Source organism: Pongo abelii, chromosome 12 (genome assembly GCF_028885655.2).
Source record: "Pongo abelii isolate AG06213 chromosome 12, NHGRI_mPonAbe1-v2.0_pri, whole genome shotgun sequence".
NCBI classification, from domain to species: Eukaryota; Metazoa; Chordata; class Mammalia; order Primates; family Hominidae; genus Pongo; species Pongo abelii.
The window spans coordinates 26,657,716-26,683,059 of NC_071997.2; the positions used below are offsets into that span (position 1 = coordinate 26,657,716).

Genomic DNA, 25,344 nt, shown 5'->3' on the forward strand with positions numbered 1-25,344 from the left:
GTGGCTCAGGAGAGGAACAGTGAGAAAAAGTTTCATGGGAGGGACGGCTGAATATGGATCCCAGGAGGACAGACCAGAACAGAAGCAAACCCTGCAGTCATATGCCTCCAAAAGGGAGGTCAATGAAAAGGTGGGACTGAGGGTATCCCAAGACTGATAGAGTAACCTCACACATGGGAAGATCCGGTGTGGCCGTTAGAGTAATGGTGCCAAGGTTAGCCTCAGTTTTGATTATCAAGTTCAGTATATTTCACCACATCAATGAAATCAGTGACTTTCCTTCACCCTCTATTCTCTCTACCCCCATGATCAACAACTGTGTAGCAAGCAGGATAGAATAACTGATAGGTTACTTTGTCAACTGTAGCCCACAGAACACATTACATTTAACATTCTGCCCATAGCAATCAGGTTCTTGAAAAGAGTATCCATGACTGAGCTTTAGGAATGTGTAGACTCTTTATGCATTACTTTTTTTCTTTTTTTTTGAGACGGAGTCTCGTTCTGTCACCCAGGCTAGAGTGCAGTGGCGTGATCTCCGCTCACTGCAATCTCCACCTCCCAGGTTCAGGTTCAAGTGATTCTCCTGCCTCAGCCTCCCGAGTAGCTGGGATTACGGGTATGCACCACCACGCCCAGCTAATTTTTATATTTTTAGTAGAGATGAGGTTTCACCATGTTGCCCAGGCTGCTGTCGAACTCCTGGCCTTGTGTGATCTGCCCGCCTCTGCCTCCCAAAGTGCTGGGATTACAGACGTGAGCCACCACGCCCAGCCCCGTATGCATTACTTGTAGTGAGTAAGTTGGAGAAAACCTTATGGGATATGCTGGTTGAGGTCCCAGGCATTGAAGGCTTGCCAATGACAGCAAGGCAAGGACTTGACTAATGTTGATAAAGGTAACTTTCAGTTAATATTGATTAAAATTTTAATTTCCAAGCTTTAATTAAATTAATTTTTGAATAGGTTACACATTTAGAAGATATAAAACAATGTTGGGTGAAAAGCCTTCTATCTACTTGTGTCCCTAAACACTTATTTCCCCTCCCTGGAGGCAATCAATAATACTGCTATTTCTTGAGTCTCCTTCCAGAAATAGCTTATATACAGACAAGCAATCACATATAATATTCTTAAAGAAAATACTCGAGGCTGGGCGTGGTGGCTCACGCCTGTAATCCCAGCACTTAGGGAGGTCGAGGTGGATGGATCACAAGGTCAGGAGTTTGAGATCATCCTGGCTAACACGGTGAAACCCCATCTCTACTAAAAGTACAAAAATTAGCCGGGCACAGTGGCAGGCACCTGTAGTCCCAGCTACTTGGGAGGCTGAGGCAGGAGAATCGCTTGAACCCGGGAGGTGGAGGTTGCAGTGAGCCAAGATCGTGCCACTGCACTCCAGCCTTGGCAACAGAGTGAGACTCCATCAAAAAAAAAAAAAAGAAAAAAAAGAAAATACTTGATTAGCATCAGATTTTTATATTGTAGATAACATTAGGGATGCATTTTTCTTTCACTTAAGGGGGAAATAATGCATATTTATTATAGAAAATATAAAAAGAAAAAGGAAGAAAATGAAAATCACCCATTATCCTTCCATTTGGAGATAACCTCAGGTGACCTATGATTATTTGTACTTCCTTCAGCACGTTTACACCATATATGCAGTGTATTTCATTGGTGTTTGTTTTCACTTACTATACTGTTTCCAAATCATTAAGTGTGTCTTCTACACCATTTTTATAGCTGGTTTGTGTATAATATAATTTATTTAACCAAAGTGTCCTGTTTGAAACTCAAGTTGATTACAATTTTGCATCATTATAAAACTTCACTTGAAGCTGGGCACAGTGGCTTACGCCTGTAATTCCACCACTTTGGGAGGCCAAGGCAGGTGGGTCACCTGAGATCAGGAGTTCGAGACCAGCCTGGCCAACATAGCGAAACCCTGTCTCTACTTAAAAAAAAAAAAAAGCCAGGCGTGGTAGTGTGTGCCTGTAATCCCAACTACTCGGGAGACTGAGGCAGGAGAATTGCTTGAACTTGGGAGGCGGAGGTTGCAATGCACTGAGATCACGCCACTGCACTCTAGCCTGGGTGACAGAGCAAGACTTCATCTCAGGAAAACAAAACAAACAAAACAAAACAAACACTTCACTTGATATATATTTACCCTTTGTTTATTGGTTTTATTGATGATTTTGTAATTTAGGTGCAAATCTCCTAAGACTGAGAACTACGCTTGTCTTGATGACTTACATCCTCTGAGCACAGTACTTGAATAGCTGAATTTAGCTATTGAAGGCCATAGCTGCAATTAAAAAACTGCAAGTTTTGTTTCTGTTTTTGGTTTTTTTTTTTTTGAGACAGGGTCTCCCTCTGTTGCCCAGGCTGGAGTGCAGAGGCGCGATCTTGGCTCACTGCAACCTCCACCTCCTGGGTTTAAGTGATTCTCCTGCCTTACCCTCCTGAGCAGCTGGGATTACAGGTGCCCGCCACGACACCCGGCTAATTTTTCTATTTTTAGTAGAGATAGGGTTTCACCATGTTGGTCAGGCTGGTCTCAAACTCCTGACCTCAAGTGATCTGCCCACCTTGGCCTCCCAAAGTCCTCGGATTACAGGTGTGAGCCACCGCGGCTGGCAGAAAAAAAGTACAAGATTTTAGTGAAATTAACTTCATAAAGGGTTGGGCTGATGTTTAGCTGCTTTTTGGAAGATGGGACAACATTCTTTCCCATATAGCTACAAACCTGTTGAGAATATGCCAAGGGTTTGCTCATGCTCTTCTACAGAAAAAAAGAGTTGTGACTTGGGGTCTTAAATATATGAACAAAGTTGCAAAATGGGCTTCTGTTTTTAGTAAGCAGCATCCTCTATATTAGGACAAAAAGTACATTTTACTGCACTGGAAGAGACTAGTGGTAGGGCACTCACATGTGCTGAAAAACATCTGATAAAACGCTCTCTGTACAAGTAACCATAAAACAATGCCATTTAACACATTCCTAAAAGCTACTTTCTCAAAACAGTCCCCAGTTCCTCAGGGAAGGTTTATTTTAAAAGATCATGCTCACTAGACAATTGTGGTCTTGTTTATTATTATTCTAAATGAGGTAGCAGAATCCTTGTAGCTTGTTCGGTCTGTAAAAAAACTTTCTCTGTCCCTGTGAGCCTCCACAGCAAGAATAAAGAAGGGGGCACCCAGGGCAAAGGAGGGCTGACAGAGCAGGTGTTTATGGGGGTCCTACTGTGACTCAGCCAAAGGCTGCCATTCCAAGTCAGAAAGACCGTCTGGAGATCATCATTGTTGTGCTGACGAAGCCCCATGCTGGCTGCAGAGATGCCATGAGGACCCACAACTCTGAGGGCCCAGTTGTAATCACAGTATCAGGAACCGTCACACACTTGGGTGCCTGATGCCCTTCTTCCCTTTAAGGGAAACTTGCATAGTCAGGCCCAATCTATGTTTAGATTTGTGCATGGGAAAGAATTCTCCTGCAAATCTTTGACTTTGAATGCATTTACAGAGACAGAAGCAGAACAACCACAGGTTTTTTCTTCAGTGGAAACTAGACCTTTGACTATGATCCGCAGAAGAATGCTCTTAAGTTTGTCCTTTCCTGAAAGTATAAAAAGCACTTCTACCTGTTAATGTTTTTTTGATTGTCCTTTAAACACTGTTGGAGGAAGTTCCAATACCCTGGAATGATACTTTTACTGCTAATTTGACCCTTATTTGCTCCGTAATTCATCTGACCTCACAACAGACCCAACATCCCAGAAAAATTACCAGACAATTCTATCTGTGTCAGGAACAAAGTATAATCAGCAAAAGTTTATAAAGTCAACTGTATAAACTTTGAATCATATGCCACTATTCTTTTTTTAACTTTTATTTTAAAATAAGTGTAGACTCAATTATTTAAATTGTTGTAAAAGTAGTACTGAGAGTTCCTTAGTCTCTTCCCCGAGCTCCAGTGGTAATACCTTACATAACTGTAGTACACCCCAAACCAGGAAAATGGCATTGATGTTGCTACTATTGCCACTATACTTTTTGACATCTGACAGTAGAGAAACTGACAACTCAAACTCCTAAAATCTAAGAAAAGCAATGAGTCCATCTCCTGCTAAGATCTACTACTCTCAGGTTCAAGTTCTCTGCACGCCACACTGCTCAGGCAATTTTGGCTTTGTAACACTCATGCCCTTTTTGAGCAGAAAAATGCTGTGTCCTCTAAGATTTGTTAATCCTAGTCTTGAATACACAGAGTAACCTCCTTTGTCCCTTGCTCCCTGTCCCAGACAATTTTCCTTTGTCCTACTGGAAAGGGAAGGTGGTAGTTTTGGGAGTCTCTACTAGTGCTGTACTTTAATGTACTTTTTAAGAAATTTTTATTTTGAAATAATTATAGATTCATAGGAAATTGCACAAATATTACAGGGAAGTTCTAGGTATGCTTCACTTCGTTTCTCCAAATAGTTACATCTTTAATGCTCATTTTTCCAGATTACTACATTTAGAAAAGATAATCAATTCCTGTGTTGTTTCCTTTTGTTTTGAACTAGAAAACAACAAACCTTTTCTTTAACCATTCCTTTTGGCCAGTGAAAGAAGGTGTCTTACAACTGAGATTCTCTAATTCAAAGGATTGAGGCTAATTGTTAACCAGTTAATTGGTAAATATAGAAACCATTAAAAACGATACATAGACCTTACATAGTTCCTCTAACTTGCCTCATATAAATGTGTTCATTCTCCAATCTTCTGACTTGGGTTGTAGAAGAACATGTTGTACTTCAACGGGAAACTTTGCATCCTCTATAGCACAACCTTCTGCCTTATCAGGCTGAATCTATGGGAGCTCTTGTAGAAATCTCTACATTGTAGGTAACTGATAGACACACAATTTATGTCTTGTCTGCTGGAAACTGGTTTCCCACTCTCGTGGGAAAGCCTACCTGTGTCCATTTGCACATTTAATTCAACATTTCTGCTTATAAATGTGTTTCTTTTTTGACTTTTCCTTTGAAAGTTAGAACACTTACCTGGTTCCTTCATTTAATAAGTTTAATAAAATCTTTAATATGCGTTCTTTTTTATATTTGAATAAGAGTCATGATTTTACCTTTTCTTGAAAATTATCTAACAGGGTCAACGTAATTTCTCTGAATATTTATCCACTGGTTAGAGTTTCTTCTTTCTTTAGAATATTATACTGGTAATCCATCACAGACAGCAAAGATTTCCAGTTTTACTCTTATGAAGTGAAGGTAGAGCTTAAAGATAGGTGCCAGACAATGAGAGCTGAGTACTTCTAGATTTGTCTGACTTCTTGTCCCCCCACCCCCAGTCCTTTATTGAGGTCTCACCCACTCCTAATTCAGTAGCAGTGTTATTTAGTGACCTACCTCATGTAGTAACCCCAAAGCACTCATTCATCTTTCAGTTTCACAGACATAATAACTTTTCCTCTTTTAGTACTTATATTTCATTAATTTACAACATCTAATTAAACTACATATCAGTGTAGCCAGCATAAATAGATTTGAGAACGAATATACGTGACAAGATAAACATGCAGCTCAACTGGCTGAAGCAGCACCTACACCTGGCTGACTAGCTTGCTATTCGCGGGAGCTGATGGCACTGTGGTCAAGTCTGTGTGCTCCCTGTTGGTTAATTGGTTAATCGTGTAAGGGCGCTGCCGGCAGGCCAGTGAAGAGAGGGTGTGGCAGAGGCTAGCTGCCTGTTTGCACATTTCTTTCTCTTCCTGGGCACACAGCTGGACCTCATATCCCAATCTCATTTGCAGTTAGTGTGGTCATGAGACTGAAGTCCGGTCAATGGAATTTAAGTGAGAGTGACAAATAATTCCTCCAGGTCTGCCACTGCCACTCTCCAGCTTTCTTTCCCCTTCATCTGGCTTGATGGAGACATTCACCTTAAAGTCAGTGATAAAGATGGTGCAGCCAGAAGACATAAGGAGCCTGGGTCTCTAAATCACTGCTTGCAGGGCCTGCTGACAATGAATATCCAACTTTTGGAGAGATTGGAGAGACTATCCTTTCTCCACTGTATCCTCTTGATGTCTTTGTCAAAAATTAGTTGATTAAGTATATTTTGACTTATTTCTGGGCTCTCTATTCTGTTCCATTAGTCTACACGTCTGTTTTTATACCAATCCCATACTGTTTTGATTACTGTAGCTTTGGAATATAATTTAAAATCAGGAAGTGTGATGCCTACAGCTTTGTTCTTTTTGCTCAAGATTCTTTGGGCCATTTGTGGTCTTTTATGTTTCCATACAAGTTTTAGGATTTGTTTTTTCTATTTCTGCAAAGAATGCCATTGGGATTTTGATAGGGATTGTGTTGAATCTGCATATTGCTTTGGGAAGTATGGATATTTTAACAATATTAATTCTTCAGATTCATGAGCACAGGAAGCTTTCCACTTATTTGTGTCTTCTTCAATTTATTTTCTCAAGTTAGGTTGGCATTCGTGAATAAAAATGCTACCGATTACTGTATATTGATTTTGTATCCTGCAACATTATTGAATTCATTTATTAGTTCTAACAGTGTTTTGTGGAATCTTTGGATTTTTTACATATGGGATCATGTCATCTTCAAATAGAGATAATTTTACTTCTTTCTTTCCTATTTGGATGCCTGTCCCTTTATTCATAAGTCAATGAGTAATGAATAAAAGAATAATGAATAAAGAACAATTTGTCCTGCCTTAGTCAGTTTGAGCTGATAGAACAAAGTACCATACACCTGATGGCTTACAAAAACGGAAATCTACTTCTCACAGTTCTGGAGGTTGCAAGTCCAAGGTCAGGGTGCCAGTATGCTCAGGTTCTGGTGAGGTCCCAGTTCGAAATTGCAGACTGCCACCTTCTCATAGTGTTCTCAGATGGCAGAAGGAGAAAGGGAGATCACTCTGGCCTCTCCTTATAAGGGCACTAATCCTATCACGAGGGCTCTACACTCATGACTTAACTACTTGCCAAAGGCCCCACCTTCAAATACCATAATATTGGAGATTATATTTCAACATATGAATTTTGGGGGACACAAACATTCAATTCATAACATGTCCCATATACCAGGCCCTTAATTTTATACAGCCAATTAATTGATTCATTTCAGTAAATGGAGGCAGTTACTGTGTTAGGCCCTTCTCACATTGCAATAAAGAAATACCTGAGACTGGGTAATTTATAAAGAAAAAAGGTTTAAGAGCTCAGGTTTTACAGGCTGTACAGAAAGCATGGCAAAGAAAGCATGAAACAAAGCTGGCATATGCTTGGCTTCTAGGGAGGACTCACGAAACTTCCAATCATGGCAGAAAATGAAGGGGTAGCGGGTGTCTCACATGGCAGAGCAAGAGCAAGAGAGAGAGAATAGGAGGGAGGTACTACACACTTTTAAATGACCAGATCTCATGAGAAGTCACTCACTATCATGAAGACAGCACCAAACCATGAGGAATCTGCCCCCATGATACAAACACCTCCCACCAGGCCCTGTCTCCAGCATTGGGAATTATAATTCAAACATGAGATTTGGGTGGGGACAAACATCCAAACTATATTATTCTGCCCCTGGTCCCTCTCAAATCTTATGTTCTTTTCACATGGCAAAATACAATCATGCCTTCCCAATAGTTCCCCAAATTCTTAACTCTTTCCAGCATTAACTCAAAAGTTCAAAGTCTCATCTGAGACAAGGCAAGTCTCTTTCATCTATGAGCCTGTAAAATCAAAACAAGTTATTTACTTCCAAGATACTACGGTGGTACAGGCAGTGGGTAAACATTACCATTACAAAAGACAGAAGTTGGTCAAAAAAGGGGACTAGAAGCCCCATAAAAGTCTGAAACCCAGCAGGTCATTCATTACATTTTAAAGCTCCAAAAAGAGAGAAGAATCAAATAGACACAATAAAAAATGATAAAGGAGATATCACCATCGATCCCACAGAAATACAAACTACCATCAGAGAATACTATAAACGCCTCTATGCAAATAAACTAGAAAATCTAAGAGAAATGGATAAATTCCTGGACACATACACCCTCCCAAGACTAAACCAGGAAGAAGTTGAATCCCTGAATAGACAAATAACAGGCTCTAAAATTGAGGCAATAATTAATAGCCTACCAAGCAAAAAAAGTCCAGGACCAGACGGATTCACAGCCAAATTCTACCAGAGGTACAAAGAGGAGCTGGTACCAGTCCTTCTGAAACTATTCCAATCAATAGAAAAAGAGGGAATCCTCCCTAACTCATTTTATGAGGCCAGCATCATCCTGATACCAAAGCCTGACAGAGACACAACAAAAAAAGAGAGAATTTTAGGCCAATATCCTTGATGAACATCGATGCAAAAATCCTCAATAAAATACTGGCAAACAGAATCCAGCAGCACATCAAAAAGCTTATCCACCATGATCAAGTGGGCTTAATCCCCGGGATGCAAGGCTGGTTCAACATATGCAAATCAATAAATATAATCCAGCATATAAACAGAACCAAAGACAAAAACCACATGATTATCTCAATAGATGCAGAAAAGGCCTTTGACAAAATTCAACATCCCTTCATGCTAAAAACTCTCAATAAATTAGGTATTGATGGGACGTATCTCAAAATAATAAGAGCTATTTATGACAAACCCACAGCCAATATCATACTGAACAGGCAAAAATTGGAAGCATTTCCTTCGAAAACTGGCACAAGACAGGGATGCCCTCTCTCACCACTCCTATTCAATATAGTGTTGGAAGTTCTGGCCAGAGCAATCAGGCAGGAGAAAGAAATAAAGGGTATTAAATTAGGAAGAGAGGAAGTCAAATTGTCCCTGTTTGCAGATGACATGATTGTATATTTAGAAAACCCCATTGTCTCAGCCCAAAATCTCCTTAAGCTAATAAGCAACTTCAGTAAAGTCTCAGGATACAAAATCAATGTGAAAAAATCACAGGCGTTCTTATACACCAATAACAGACAAACAGAGAGCCAAATCATGAGTGAACTCCCATTCACAATTGCTTCAAAGAGAATAAAATATCTAGGAATCCAACTTACAAGGGATGTGAAGGACCTCTTCAAGGAGAACTACAAACCACTGCTCAACGAAATAAAAGAGGACACAAACAAATGGAAGACCATTCCATGCTCATGGATAGGAAGAATCAATATCATGAAAATGGCCATACTGCCCAAGGTAATTTATAGATTCAATGCCATCCCCATTAAGCTACCAATGACTTTCTTTACAGAATTGGAAAAAACTACTTTAAAGTTCATATGGAACCAAAAAAGGGCCTGCATTGCCAAGACAATCCTAAGCCAAAAGAACAAAGCTGGAGACATCATGCTACTTGACTTCAAACTATACTACAAGGCTACAGTAACCAAAACAGCATGGTACTGGTACCAAAACAGATAGAGACCAATGGAACAGAACAGAGCCCTCAGAAATAATACCACACATCTACAACTATCTGATCTTTGACAAATCTGACAAAAACAAGAAATGGGGAAAGGATTCCCTATTTAATAAATGGTGCTGGGAAAACTGGCTAGCCATATGGAGAAAGCTGAAACTGGATCCCTTCCTTACACCTTATACAAAAATTAATTCAAGATGGATTAAAGACTTAAATGTTAGACCTAAAACCATAAAAACCCTAGAAGAAAACCTAGGCAATACCATTCAGGACATAGGCATGGGCAAAGACTTCATGTCTAAAACACCAAAAGCAATGGCAACAAAAGCCAAAATTGACAAATGGGATCTAATTAAACTCAAGAGCTTCTGCACAGCAAAAGAAACTACCATCAGAGTGAACAGGCAACCTATGGAATGGGAGAAAATTTTTGCAATCTACTCATCTGACAAAGGGCTAATATCCAGAATCTACAAAGAACTCAAACAAATTTACGAGAAAAAAAACAAACAACCCCATCACAAAGTGGGTGAAGGATATGAACAGACACTTCTCAAAAGAAGACATTTATGCAGCCAACAGACACATGAAAAAATGCTCATCATCACTGGCCATCAGAGAAATGCAAATCAAAACCACAATGAGATACCATCTCACACCAGTTAGAATGGCAATCATTAAAAAGTCAGGAAACAACAGGTGCTGGAGAGGATGTGGAGAAATAGGAACACTTTTACACTGTTGGTGGGACAGTAAATGAGTTCAGCCATTGTGGAAGACAGTGTGGCGATTCCTCAAGGATCTAGAACTAGAAATACCACTTGACTCAGCCATCCCATTACTGGGTAGATACCCAAAGGATTATAAATCATTCTGCTATAAAGACACATGCACACGTATGTTTACTGCAGCACTATTCACAATAGCAAAGACTTGGAACCAACCCAAATGTCCATCAATGATAGACTGGATTAAGAAAATGTGGCACATATACACCATGGAATACTATGCAGCCATTAAAAAGGATGAGTTCATGTCCTTTGTAGGGACGTGGATAAAGCTGGAAACCATCATTCTCAGCAAACCATCGCAAGGACAAAAAACCAAACACTGCATGTTCTCACTCATAGGTGGGAATTGAACAATGAGAACACTTGGACACAGGAAGGGGAACATCACACACTGGGGCCTGTCAATGGGGTGGGGGGAGGGGGAGGGATAGCATTAGGAGAATTAGGAGATATACCTAATGTAAATGACGAGTTAATGGGTGCAGCACACCAACATGGCACATGTATACATATGTAACAAACCTGCACGTTGTGCACATGTACCCTAAAATCTAAATTAAAAAAAAAACCTCCAAAATAATCTCTTTCACTCCGTGTCCCACATCCAGGTCACACTGGTGCAAGGGGTGGGCTCTCAAGACCTTGGGCAGCTCCACCCCTGTGGTTTTGCAGGGCGCAGCCCCCAAGGCTGCTCTCACTGGCTTGAGTTGAATGCCTGTGGCTTTTCCAGGTGCAGGGTGCAAGCTGCTGGTGGATCTACCATCTACCACTGTCCTCAGGTCTTGAGGACAGTGGCCCTCTTCCCACAGCTCCACTAGGCAGTTCACCTGTGGGGACTCTGTGTGGGGCCTCCAACCCCACATTCCCCCTGACCCCAACTGCCCTAGTAGAGGTTCTCTGTGAGGGCTCTGCCCCTGCAGCAGGCTTCTGCCTGGACACCCAGGCTTTTCCATATATCCTCTGAAATCTAGGAGGAAGCTACCAAGAATCCATCACTCTTGGAGCACTCTGTGCACTTGGAGGCTTAATGCCACGTGGAAATTGCCAAGGCTCATGACTTGCATTCTCCAAAGTGGCACCTGGAGATGTACCTGTGCCCCTCTGAGCCATGGCTGGAGCTGGAGCAGCTGGGATGCCAAGAGCAGTGTCCCAAGGCTGCACATGGCAGTGGGGCCCTGGTCCTGGCCCATGAAACCATTCTTCCCTCCTCAGCCTCTGGGCCTGTAATGGGAGGGGCTGCTGGGAAGACCTCTGAAATGCATTCAACGCCTTTTCTGCATCATCTTGGATATTAGCATTTGACTCCCATTTAGTTATGCAACTATCTCTAGCAAGTGGTTGCTTCACAGCATGCTTGAATTCCTCTCCTGAAAAGCTTTTTCTTTTTTGCTACATGGCTGGGGCTATAAATATTCCAACCATTTATGCTTTGCTTCCCTGTTAAAAACACAATTCCAACTTTAAGTCATTTCTTTGTTCCCTCATCTGAGCATAGGTTGTTAGAAGCATTCAGGCCACATCCTTATAAATTTCTTCTGTCAGATATCCTAAAACATCACTCTTTAGCTCAAACTTCCATAGATCCCTAGGGCGTGAACAGAATGCATGAACTAAACTCTTTGCTAAGGCATAGCATGAGTGATCTCTGCTCCAGTTCCCAATCAGTTCCTCATTTCTATCTGAGACTTCAGCATCCTGGACTTCACTGTCCATAACACTTCCAGCTTTTTGGTCACAACCATTAAATTAGTCTCTAAGAAGTTCCAAACTTTCCCTCATCTTCCTATCTTCTGAGTCCTCCAAACTCTTCCAACCTCTGCCTGTTATCCGGTTCTGAAGCTACTTCCACATTTTCAGGTATCTTTATAGAAATGCCCCACTCCTCAATATTGATTTTCTCTGTTAGGCCATTCTTGCATTGCTATAAAGATATACTTGAGACTGGGTAATTTATAAAGAAAAGAGTTTTAATTGGCTGATGGTTCTTCAGACTGCAGAAAACATGGCACTGACATCTGCTTGTCTTGTGGGGAGACCTCATGAAGCTTCCAATCATGGTGGAAGGTGAAGGAAGGGCAGGCATCTCACATGGCAGAGCAGGAGCGAGAGAGAGAGAAAGTGTGTTTGTGTGTGTGATGGTTGCGGGGGGGTACCACACACTTTTAAATGAACAGATCTCATGAGAACTCACTCATTTTTGCAAAGACAGCACCAAGCCATGAGGGATTTGTTCCCATGTTCCAAACACCTCCCACCAGGCCCCACCTCCAGCCTTGGGAATTATCATTCAACATGAGATTTGAGTGGGGAAAATATCCAAACTATATCAGTTACTTTTTGCTGATCTTATTTAAGTAAATTTATTCTTTCACAGCATGGCTCTGTGGAATTTCTTTTTCACATGATTAGGAATTTACTCCTTGTCCTGTTCTTTCAGGAAATTCATTTGGGATCCTAAAGGCTGGGGGCTGCAGCCTTGCCAGGGATTAGCGCTGAGTATTCATCAGAAGTTGGAAAAGCCCTCCACAGAGGGAAGAAGCCTACCACTTCTGTAACCTTTTAAAACCATCCTTTCAGTTAAGGAGGACCCAAAAAGACAAACAATGACTTTTAGGTAATGACTTTTTGGGAATTTTGTTTAAACCTTTGCTACAGTTAAAAATCAATAATTTCTCTTTCCATGATTGCTTAATGACTTAAGAATCTGGCTCATTCATCAACTGGGAACAAGGACAAGTGTAAAGCTGAGTGAAATGACCAGGCTTTGAGGGTGGAGGCAAATTCCTGCCAGCTTGAGTGAGGAGGTGAGATCAGGGGCTCCTTCCTGTGAAGAGCTCTCCATGAGTGAGGCCTAAGGGGGCTCTGTTTGCCCCAAAGAGATCTTGGGCACTATGAAAGTCTTCAATAACCTCAAGGAGTCGTAAGAGAAGGACAGAATCCTTTCTCCCCCAAACAATTGAGCTCTGAAACACGTATAGCCCATTCCTGGGGGTGGAATGGCTGCTGTGTACCCCCTTATCATGCAGTTCTTGCTCAGCCCCTCTCACTAACAGTCTAGGCTTTGGAACACACTGTACAAAGATGCCTCTGCTTTTCTGTTTGAGATTTTATTTATGGCTGTCTGAGTCCATTTTGTGTTGCTGTAACAGAATATCTGAGATTGGGTAATTTAAAAAGAAAAGGAGTTTAGCTTACAATGCTGGTGGCTGGGAAGTTCAAGAGCATGGCCCTAGCATCTGGTTAGCTTCTGATGAGGGCTGTGTGCTGTGTCAAGACATGGTGAAGAAGTGGAAAAGCAAGCGTGTGTGAAGAGGCACTAAACAGGAGGAGGAACCTCACTTTATAACAACCCATTCTCACAGGAACTAATCCCTTCTCTCCAGAGTGAGCACTCACTCACTCCCTTGAGATGGCCTTATTCTATTCATAACAGATCCACTCTGATGTTCCAAATACCTCCCATTAGGCCCCACCTCCCAATAGTGCTGCAGTGGCAATTAGCTTTTATGTGAGTTTTGTTGGGGACCAAACACATCCAAACCATAGCAATGCCCTAATCACATTGTGAAAGGCACTGGGTTAAACTTAAAGGCCCATTCTATATGAATCTACCAAAGCCATTAGGATCAGACTAGATCTTAATGTTAGTAGATCTAATACTAGTTGAGAGTTGAAAGAGGGGAGGGAGGCTAATTATATCAGAAAGCTACTCTAGGTAAGTGTATTAGTCCATTTTCACACAGTTCCACATGCCTGGGGAGGCCTCAGAATCACGGCAGGAGGCCAAAGGCACATCTTACATGGCAGTGGCAAGAGAAAAACGAGAGAAGATACAAAAGCCAGAACCCCTGATAAAACCATCAGATCTTGTGAAACTTATTCACTACCAGGAGAACAGTATGGGGGATCCACCCCCATGATTCAAATTACTCCCACCGGACCCCTCCCACAATATGTGGGAATTATGGGAGTACAATTCAAGATGAGATTTGGATGGGGTCACAGAGCAAAACCATATCAATGAGCTTCAAGCATAGTTCTGAGCCTCTTGGCTGTCACGACAAGAAGAGACATTCTACTAAAAAAAAAAAAAAAGCTACCAACCCATCAAAAGGTGCTCAGTTCCATAGCCCTAAACTCCAAAAAGTTTGTAGGGAATTTGAATCAGGACTTATGACAACATAATAGTGTCTTGAATAGATGCTTTTAGAACATAGAGAGATAATCTTTAGATGATCATTATTACATTCATATTTTACAAAACCTTTTGGTATAAAATATTGTAAATCTCTTCTCTGTTACATCATTTCTATTTGAGTAAGAAAATCTTAGTATATAACCTTTTAACTTAATTTTATTTTTTGAGACAGGGTCTCGCTCTGTGGCCCAGGCTGGAGTGCAGTGGCACGATCTCGGCTCACTGCAGACTCCGCCTCCCAGGTTCAAGCGATTCTCCTGCCTCAGCCTCCCTAGCAGCTGGGACTACTAGCGCCTGCCGCCATGCCCAGATGATTTTTGTATTTATAGTAGAGGGAGGGTTTCACCATGTTGGCCAGGGTGGTTTGTAACTTCTGACCTTAGGTGATCCACCTGCCTTGGCCTCCCGTAGTGTTGGGATTACAGGCGTGAGCCACTGCGCCCGGCCTTTTTATATAACTTTAGGTGCAGCTGGACCGTGCGTGTGCGCGTGCGCGCGCGCGTGTGTGTGCGTTTCCCACTCTGTGCCTCCCACATACCCTTGAAGCAGAGGGCTCCTTCGCTTCACTTCCTCTACTTCACCACGTTGAAGCAGAGGCCCCTACTTCACTTCCTCAGGGGTTGTGTGCAGCACAATGGAAAGCAGCTGCGTCTGCAACTCCTTCTGGCTGTTATGCTCCGAGAACCTAAGCCTTGGATTAATACGGCAGAGAAAAATGCCCACTGCTCAGGGACTATCCCATGTTCTCCAAACTTCCCCATTTCCTGGTAATTAGGTGGGGGTCATGTGACTTGTTTTGGCTAATGGGCTGTGGGTAGAAGTAAACATATGAATATATCAATATAATTGCGTGTATGTGTTGATGTAAAATGCAATGTCCTGCACATACACTCTGCAACTTTATTTTAAGGAAATACTTAATCTTGGAGACATTTCTATATTATTATACATAAGTTTATCTTTTTATTTTAAACTATCATATCACAATAAGAATATAGCATAATTTCAACGACTCCCTTCTTGTTGGACATTTAGATGCTTTCCATTATTTTGCAATGATAAAAACACTTCTGTGTGTTTTCTAGGAAACCTAGAAATGAAATTGTTTGGCAGAAAGATATCTATTTTTACAAATTAAAAAAAAAATCATTCTTTTAAACATATTTCATTTAATTCAATTTGTTGGAATTTTTACCTAGGATTTTTACAGTTATATTGATCAGTGAGAATGTGCTAAGTTTTTTTTTTTTTTTTTTTGAGGCAGAGGTTGCTCTGTTGCGCAGGATGGAGTGCAGTGGCATGATCTTGGCTCACTGCAACCTCCATCTCTCGGGTTCAAGTGATTCTCCTGCCTCAGCCTCCCAAGTAGCTGGGATTACAGGTGCCTGCACAAAGCCCCACTAATTTTTTGTATTTTTAGTGGAGACGGGGTTTCACCATGTTGGTCAGGCTAGTCTCGAACTCCTGACCTCATGATCCACCTACCTCGGCCTCCCAAAGTGCTGGGATTACAGGCGCGAGCCACTGCGCCCGGCCCTAATTCTTTTAATGTTAAACTCTTTCTCGCTTTCCTCTCTCTTCTTCACTCCTCAAGAAGGGGGAACACTGACATAATTGGATGAGATTCCAGGATGTTGATGGTGCCAAGTTTATGAGCTACAAACCCTTGTGTGGCTCTCCCTTTGGTACTTTGCTCTTTCTCCAGGGAGAAAGGAGGACAAACAAACCGGAGCTGATCTCTTATTATGGACAGAACCTCTCATCTCTCTTCCTCCCTCATAAGCAGTGTTGCTCATTCACCCTCCCAGTCTTGGCAAGGAGCTGGTGGAAAGATCTGAGTTTAGAATGGAGAAAGGCTCCAGCCTAGTGCCCAAGTCCTGTGCCCACATAGCCAGGTCACCCCGTACTAGAGTTAGAGGCACTTAAAGTAAGGAAATTCCTTATCTCCTTCTGCTATTGTCTATCGTGCTGCTCATCTTCAGGAACTGCAGAAAGATGATGACCACGCCAAGGCAAGACTGAGTCCATTCCTGAATATCATTCTCGTAAGATCAAAATCTCATTCTAAGAGTATTGTCTTTGCTAGGTTTTAGTATCAGTAACTATTTGAAGAGTGATTTGAAATTTCCAAATATTTGAGAGTTTTTGTTCATATAAAATATTGTTGTTCAGTTCTTCTTAATTTGCTGTTGGGATATGTTAGTACCCTAAAAGGCATCCAGCTCATTTTAAAATAATGCCACATTACAAAGGAATTGGTTAACAAGAAGTATGGGGGGGAAGGGTAATTTTTTTTTTTTTTTTTTTTTGAGACGGAGTGTCACTCTGTCGCCCAGGCTGGAGTGCAATGGCACAATCTCGGCTCACTGCAACCTCTGCCTCCCAGGTTCAAGTGATTCTCCCACCTCAGCCTTCCAAGTGGCTGAGATTACAGGCACCCGCCATCATGCCCAGCTAATTTTTGTATTTTTGTAGAGACAGGATTTCACCATGTTGGCCAGGCTGTTCTTGAACTCCTGACCTCAGGTGATCTGCCCACCTTGGCCTCCCAAAATGTTGGGGTTACAGGCGTGAGCCACTGTGCCTGGCTGGGGAGGGTAATTTAAAAACAGACCTGCTTTATGCCGTTTAAAATGGAAATATGTCCTGTTAAAACCCCATTTAAATCCAGGGAGGTTTCTCTGTGCCGTTAGTATCAAGCACTAAATGAACACTGTATGACTGAGATGACAGAAATTTCCTTTTGGAGAAAATTGAAACCAACAGTTGATCAACACAGCATGTAATTAACAGGGCAGGGTGTGGAGTCAGGCTGCCTGGGTTCAAATTCCGGAACCACCACTGAGTGGCCTTGGAGAAATAGCTTAATATTCTGTCTCAGTTTACTTATCTAGAAAATGGAGATAATTATGATGTCTCCCTCAAAGAGCTTTTCTAAGTATTAAATGATGTAACATATTTAAAGAGGTTAGAACATGGTCTGACATTCAATACATTCTAGCTATGATTAAGTGTTAATTCAGTCTGGTAAAAGTGAACGTAGTCTTTGCCAAGGGTAGTAAAAAAGTTCTGATCCCCATCAAAGATGTTAGATTGAGAGCCATGAGTCTACATTCATTGTCCCAAATAATGAACTCAAATGCTGTCCCAAATGCTGAACTCAAGAACATCACAGCATAGAGAAACCTCTGTTTGATCTCTACCTCCCCTGATGGCCCCTGTCCCCACCCACCTCTCCCAAGGCTGCCCCTGATGGCCAAAACTCCCTTCACCACAAGAGCTAACAAAGGTTCAGCAGGAACTGCCTCACTCTCTCAGTTTCTCCTTCCTCTTCAGAGGGAGTGCCTCTGTTTTAATTCCAGCTCAGGTTCTTTCTCACACATATATACAAGGAGTTAACATTCTCCATTTCCTCTGGTTCCAGTTTTTGCAGTGGGCTTAGGAAAATTGCTTTTCCTCCCTTCATTCCTTTATCACCCTCCCTCCCCCACCAAACATTCTGATCATGGCCATAAGCCCAAGCAGTGGCAGTGATAGACTTGTATAAAGAAAAGGAAAACCCATTGAACCTGAAAAGTAAACAGTACAAAGGTCAAATAACAACGAAAGGCTTGTCAAAGGCTTGTACATGGTTGCCAAGAGTGTGGTATTGGCAAGCGATGCTTTGAGACTGTACAGGTAGAGAGAAGTTATTAGGGCCGCAGCATCCATGGGAAGGCTTTGGGGAGAGAGAGAAGAGCTAGAGCTGATCCTGAAGGGGCGGTGATTCCCAAACTGTGGCGATCTGGGTGGCCTGAGTAAAGTCATCTGTGCTCAGAGGCAGGGACCAGGTGGGTCTCTCTGGGATGGGGGTTTGTGTTGGAGGCAATGAGCAAAAAGTCTGAAAGTATAATTTGAGCCCTTAATGGTAAAGTCCAGAAGTTTGACATCAAGGATGGCAGTGATTTGATCAATGTCGATTACTGAGGTTTAAGGAAAGATGCAAATTATCTGTAAAAATGTAAATTCAAAACAAATTTGTCAAAAGTTCAGTATAATAGTGTATCACCACTGTGCTAAAGGTTTTCTTATTTCAAATAACTCAATAAAAATGAGGCAAACCATTCTGTAACTAGCTAAACTCAAGTCCATATCAACTATTTAATGCTTCAAAATGACCTTAAACTTCTACTCACTTATCATTCTACAATTTAAGTAAGTAATGTTTCACATTTTCAACAGAACATATGCTTATAGACACATAAACATGAAAGACAGGGACAGATCATCTTGGTGACTTGCACGTATGTGGCAAGTGTCCTAGGGAAAGGAGCAGGCATGGGGTGAAGGTGGGAACAGGAGTGCCTGGCATGACCATGTGAGGCAGGGCATTTGGCTGTGTGTTACTGTGTGCTCTGTCTCACCCCTGTAACCCAAGAATATTAGTGTGGCAGGGTGTGGACAGCAAGGATTAATGGGTCATTGGCAAACATGGGCGAGGCTGGTGTTTTACTCCCTTCTGAACAGTCTTCAGTACTATCAAGCTTTTGCTTGTTTTTTGGTCGTGTGGATGGCAGGTTTCATTTGCAGGGCCAAACATATATAAACTAATAACTGCCAGGAATGATTTGTGATATGGAATGAAATCTTTCAGTACTTTTTAAATGATAGAGGCATTAAAAGAATGCAGGAGAAATAAATTCCTGTGGATGAAGCAGACTTATTTTGGGGACAGAATTACTCAGTTGCAACATTAACTATGTTTTATTAGTTCTTAGAAAAACCTGCAAATGATCTGGTCAGTTCTTCAATTTTAAAATCTAAAATCGTTTACTATCCCAATACCCTAAAAACAATACTTACTGTGGGGTCTTTTATTAAGATTTTAAAGATACTTTTCGTAAGCACAATTTTATTTCCTAGTGACTGGAAAAATAGGAATATATTTAGAGCCTTTTGCTTAATTGATAAGGTAACACTGAAACAAAGGTTAAAAACAAAGCTGAATGGAGAAAATAATGCCTATAGAAATATTCATGTCAAACAGGTAAGAATATCCTTGGCAACTGCAGCCCCTGCCTCCACAATTGCAAAATTGCGGCTCCCTGTCCCTTCTGTCTGTCTCAGCTCCGCCCACGTCCAGTGGCTGAGCTACAACGAACTGCCCCGCCTCTTTTAAAGCTTCTTTCTCTGAACTGTGCAAGGAAGAGAGCATCGCCTGACAGTGCTGAGGTGAAAATTAAAACTACACAGGAGTCAGTGCTCTGCTGAAAAGTATGAAAAGAAGTTCGTTTGTAGCGTTTCCCGCAGTCTCCTCGCCTCTCCTCGGCCTCTGGCGCCTTCCTCCCCCATCTGCTTGCACCCTATATTTCTACCCCAGCTCATCAGTGTATTTGTTTGTTCATTCATTCATTCATTCATATTCTCCGCTGTTGTTAATTTTCCCATTGACAGTAGGCGCAAGGGGCAACGCCACTCGCCCTGTCCCTCTAGCGTGGCCTCTGCTTGGGCCTCTGGCGCCTTTCTCCCCCATCTGCTCGCACCCTATATTTCTACCTCAGCTCATCAGTGTATTTGTTTGTTCATTCATTCATTCATTCATATTCTCCTCTGTTGTTAATTTTCCCATTGACAGTAGGCGCAAGGGGCAACGCCACTCGCCCTGTCCCTCTAGCGCGGCCTCTGCTTGGGGGTCTGGGGTGGAGGTCGTCCCGGCCCAGGTGGTTCCGGACCCCGGCTTTCCGCACCTGGCTCGGTGACGGCCTCGGCGCCCCGCCCCCTTGGCCACGGTCCGCAGCCATCGCCCCTGTGAGGGCCCGCTCTGTGGGCGGGGCCGGCTCCAGGAGCCGCGCTGTGATTGGCCGTGTCCAGGCAACCGCGGAGACGCCGTCGTCTACAGACCGCGCTCAGAACCAGAGGCGTGGGTCACAGAGACCTAGAACAGCTGGAATCCTTCGCCGCCGGCGCGCAGCATTCGCCCGCCGGAATCGCTGCCTTATCCACCAGCGGGATGCTTACCTCGCCCGCCCTCTCGGGTCAGGCGGGCCCAGGAGGATGGGAGGGTGGCTGCTGAGCGGGAGCCGCCACGTCTTCCACCCGACATATTGCCTAGTAAGTGTGGGAGCGATCCCTGCCGCGCCAGAGCCGCCGAGGTGCCGAGCCTTCCAACAAGCGGCCTAGGGAGGTCTTGGAAAAATGCCATTTCCGAGCTGGACTACACGCCCACTTTACAGATGCGGAAACGGTACCAGGAAAGCTCGGTGACTTGCCCTGGCCCACGTAATCGTCCGCTACCCAGGGCAAGCCGAGGGTCAAGGTACCGACCCCTCCTACTCTAGAGCTCTTTCCATCACACCTCACCCGAGCCCACGCCCAGCCGCTCTGGTGGAAAAGCGGCTTTCCTAGTTTCTGTCTATGCCATAGGCCAGCAGTTCAAGGTGATGAATTCCATCTGGGCTTTGGAGGGAACATAGGAACCAGAAGAAACACATTTCCTGTACATCATGATAAATATGTACAGTCTAAAAGCCAAAGCAACACTTACATGGTTTCACAATCATATCACTTTCTTTCACCCTCCTTATATGGAAATAAGACTTAATAAGTAGATTTAGTTTCCATTTGGTAGAGCTTTTCCTTTCATTTTCTTGGAAGCTCTGTTTCTTCTCAGACCTTCCTCCTAAAGCACTCCAATTATTCTCAGATTTTGTCTTCTTGACTATTTTCTCAACCGTGGGACAGTCCGTTTCAATATCCTTGTCTCTGTCCACATTATTTGAGCCAATGATCACAGCCAAGCCTTGTCCCTTAAGGGCAGAAAAAATGGGAGGAGGTTTAAGGGTTTCTGGGGAAGAGTTGCGTCAGGATCCATCATGAAGCTTCGTCCCAGTTTCCTTTCTTCCTGGAAAAAGCATCGTTCACAAATTCACCTAAATCACAAGATATATATCCACCTAGCCCACACTTCTTTTTCAGAAACTAACAGGGGTATAGGAAGTTTGGGGTGTTGATAATAAAGTAGCTAGAAGCTTATTGAATGTCTAAACTGGATTAATGGACTCTCAACCCTGCACTGTCCCTGAACCTCTGAGCACATAGGACCTTTTCTCTGAGGGCATGCTGACTTCACAAGACTGTCGCCCAGGGCAGCCCAGGAGCATCCGCCTCCGGTAGCCTGGGCCCTTGTACTGTTGCCAGCTTAACCTTTCTATTTTCCCCAAAGCTTTGCCTGCCCACATCTTCAGCTCAGACTTTCACTTCCTTGTTTTTCCTTTTACACTTCCTCCTTCTTCTAAGGAAATACTTTCCTATCCAAACTCTATGTATGGTTCTTGGGATGGCCTCTAAAACTTAGGGCAATGCTCAACTACGGTATGTTGTTGTTTCTGACTTCTGGGTTCCTTGGTTCCCCAATTTATAATAACCTCAGCTGAGGAAACTCTGAATAATAGTAAATAAATAAATAAATAAATAGCATAGTTTTATCAGAAAATAATATATCCCCGTTTATTTTTTTTTGAGACAGGGTCTTGCTCTGTCGCCCAGGCTGGAGTGCAGTCGTGCAGTCTTGGCTTACTGCAACCTCTGCCCCCTGGGTTCAAGCAATTCTCCTGCCTCAGCCTCCCTAGTAGCTGGGATTACACGTGTGTGTTACCATGCCCAGCTAATTTCTGTATTTTTAGTAGAGACGAGGTTTCACCATGTTGGCCAGGCTGGTCTCAAACTCCTGACCTCAGGTGATCCGCCTGCCTTGGCCTCCCAAAGTGCCAAGGGAGCACTTTGGCACTTTAAGGGGGCATTACAGGAGTGAGCCACCGTGCCCGGGCAATATATCCCTTTTTTAAAAGAGCTGTTTCCTGATATTAGCCTTATTAACACTGTGGATATTTGCCTTCTTTGAACAAAATCAGGATTCTCTTAGTAGCTCTGAGTGATCAGTTTTATTCATCTCAACTCTCACACAAAGTGCCTGCTGTGTGTGAGGCCCTGTGCTGAGAATCTTCTTGTAGTTTGTCTCCGTAGTCATTGAACTGTCTTTAAGTCTAGTGAGGACAAGCCTAAAGTGCCTAAGACCTTAGTGATAAAGTATCACAGCAAAAGTTAGGGTTTTCCCAGGGAGGGGCTGCGGAAGGTTGTGAAGGGGTTTCGGGGAGGCTTAATGGCAGAGGCAGCATTTGAAATGAGCCTTGCAGGCTGAGAGTCCGCATAGGAGAGCCGTCTGAGACCATCCTGGAGGTGGGAAAGCAGGCGGGTTAGTGGGGGTGGGGTGGGGCGAAGGGGGCTACTTTGATAGGTCCCGGCTCGCAGCAAGCAGGCTTCCTTGCTCTGACAGAACAGTTCCTATCCCACTTGAGTGGAACAATTCCTTCTGTTGGGAGATGGTTTTTCTCCCTCTCCCCCTTTCCTTCCTTGTTTTTTTTTTTTTTTTTCCAGACAATACAAATATTCCATTTGTATTTCAGACAATACAAATATTCTCAAGCTACAAAACCCTGGAGGTAAGATCTGAATCAGACTGAACTGTGCAGGTTCTCAGATCCAGTAGAGCCAATTACACTTTTTTTAAAAATTAATTTTTTAAAAAGTCATATGAGTGCGAAAGGGACTGGGGCGTGCACCTTAGCTATGCTGGAGAAGTTTTGATTGCCTTTTTTTGGGATCAAAAACATGTCCCTTTAGCTTAAAAACAATACCTGTGACTATTCTGAACCCCTCTTTAAGGCTCCCCAATCCACTTTACAAAATCTTATTAGGGCAGTTTATGTAAAAGTGCTCCCTTTTAAACCTAGTACTCCCTTCAGCAAGAATATTGTAGGAGGTGGGTGTGTTTCAGGGAAGAGAAAAATTAACTGGAAATGATGAAATAGTAAAGAAAAAAATTTCTTCTGAGCTTCCCTTTCTTGTTTCTTGGAACAACTGATCAAATTTAAAAGGCTTTCAGCTCCAGTCTTTGTGGACAGATCCTCAAAAACAAGTTGAGGCATATTAGTCTGCCCTTGTTTTCATGTTCTGTGATTCTAAACTTTCTAGCTCAATATGATTGGAGACTTGGGAATAAAAAGTGCTTGGGATGAAAGTGGGTCTCATGAAACAAAATACAATGACTAAAGAACCATGACTTTTAGATCATTTATTTGCACATAGCTGTTTCCAATATATAAAGTGCTTATCCATGCATAACTTATACATCAGCACAGTTGTTCCTTGAATAGCCCTGGGAGTTAGGGTGTGCAGGTGGTATTACTATCCTAGAGAGGTGGAATCACCTTAAAGTGGCAGAATGGGCTTATACTGAGTTTTGATTCTAAACTTTTCCACTCCTACGTGATGCTCTCCAAGCAATATTGCAACATTCTCATCAAATTGAGCCTTTGTAGAAAGAAGGCCAGATCTTCACCAATAATAATAATTCGTATACCCTTGCAACTCAACATATGTGGACAAATTCACATAAGCCTTGAAATGGAAATTATTATCTTTTTTTTTTTTTTTGAGACGGAGTCTCACTAAAGACAAGTTCTCGCTCTGTTGCCCGGGCTGGAGTGCAGTGGTGCAATTAGAGCTCACTGCAACCTCGAACTCCTGGGCTCAAGCAATCCTCCTGCTGCAGCCTCTCGAGTAGCTGGGACCACAGGCATGCACCACCATGCCTGGCTAATTGGAAAATTAGTAGAGATGAGTCCTCCACTATGTTGCTCAGGGTAGTCTCGAACTCCTGGGCTCAAGAGATTTTCTCAACGTGCTGGGATTACAGGCATGAGCCACTGCACCCAGCCTCGTTAACTTTAAAAGTTTGAGAGTGATAAGCCAAGAAGCTTACTGAGTCTGAGCTCTGAGAATAAAGATTAGCGTTCCGGACGAGGACCCAGGGCCCTACTAGAATGCAGTCCTACTGGAATGCAGATTGCCTTGTCCCATAAGACCTGGCTGGAGGAGATTAATTGTAAAGATAGCAGAATGGTTAAGAAATGGCTTTGACTCCTGCTTTTCTCACTTACTGGCTGTGGCAGAACCTATGAGCAAGTTCTTTAAATCCTCGAAGCTTCCAATTCCTCAAATGTAAGTGGCGTGTTAATAATGAGTAACTGATATGGTTATGAAGAAGCTGTGAGCTAGTGCGTATAAAAGGACCAACAGATGGAAGTTGTTCCATTGCTTCTATTACACTAAAGATCACAGAACACAGATCCTGGAGCTGAATGGCCTGGTTTAGAATCTTAACTCCACCCCTTACCAGATGTAAGATTGTGGACAAGTTAATTAACCCCTCTCTGTCTTGGTTTCCTCATCTATAAAATGAAAGTAAGAGTAGTACCTACCTCATGAGGTTATTATAAGGATTAAATGTAAATTGCACACAACATGATGTTAAATAAGTGCTTGCTAATGACAATACTTCTAACTCCTTTTTATAAAACCTCCCTGACTTGGTCCAACTGATTTTTGTGTTTGACTGAATTTCCATGTCATGACAGTGAAACTTTTAGGAAATACAGTTAATAGGGAAAGAACCTATTTTCATTGTTAAAAAGTTTTACAATTCAGGGTATCAGTTTACATGCATTGTGAATTCTGGATACAGAAGTAAGCAAAACTTTCTACACTTCCTCCAGGTCACCAGGCCCTGCCCATTTGTGGTGAGCGGGTTAAGATTGCATTATAGTTTGGCCCCATCCTTTCCTCTTGCATACACTAGCTATATTTAGGCAGGTCTAGCTAAGTTTAATATGTTGCATATGGCCCTGGGTCCAGTTGATCCCAGAACAGATGGCTACATGGGCCAGAATGCTTAAGTCCAATTGTAGAGCAAAGCCCCAGACAATAAAACATTCGGAAAGTGGATACATGTATTCCAGCTGGGCTGAGCTGTGGTCTGGTTACCAACCGCCACCAGCTCCCAATTAGCCACTAC

General features: G+C 42.6%; 1 protein-coding gene across 6 annotated transcripts in view; it reads left to right on the top strand.

The window, feature by feature from the left end:
* The first annotated feature begins 20,127 nt into the window (after positions 1 to 20,127).
* VWA3B (von Willebrand factor A domain containing 3B) overlaps positions 20,128 to 25,344 on the top strand; it is a 224,625-nt gene continuing 219,408 nt past the window's right edge. For 4 of the 6 annotated variants that reach the window (XR_008522064.1, XR_008522066.1, XM_024242354.2 and 1 more), the window contains exon 1: positions 20,128 to 20,543. The gene's annotated coding sequence lies outside the window, so the exon portion shown is untranslated. The remainder of the gene's footprint in view (positions 20,544 to 25,344) is intronic. The other 2 variants (XR_008522065.1, XM_054547229.1) reach the window with 1 other exon arrangement.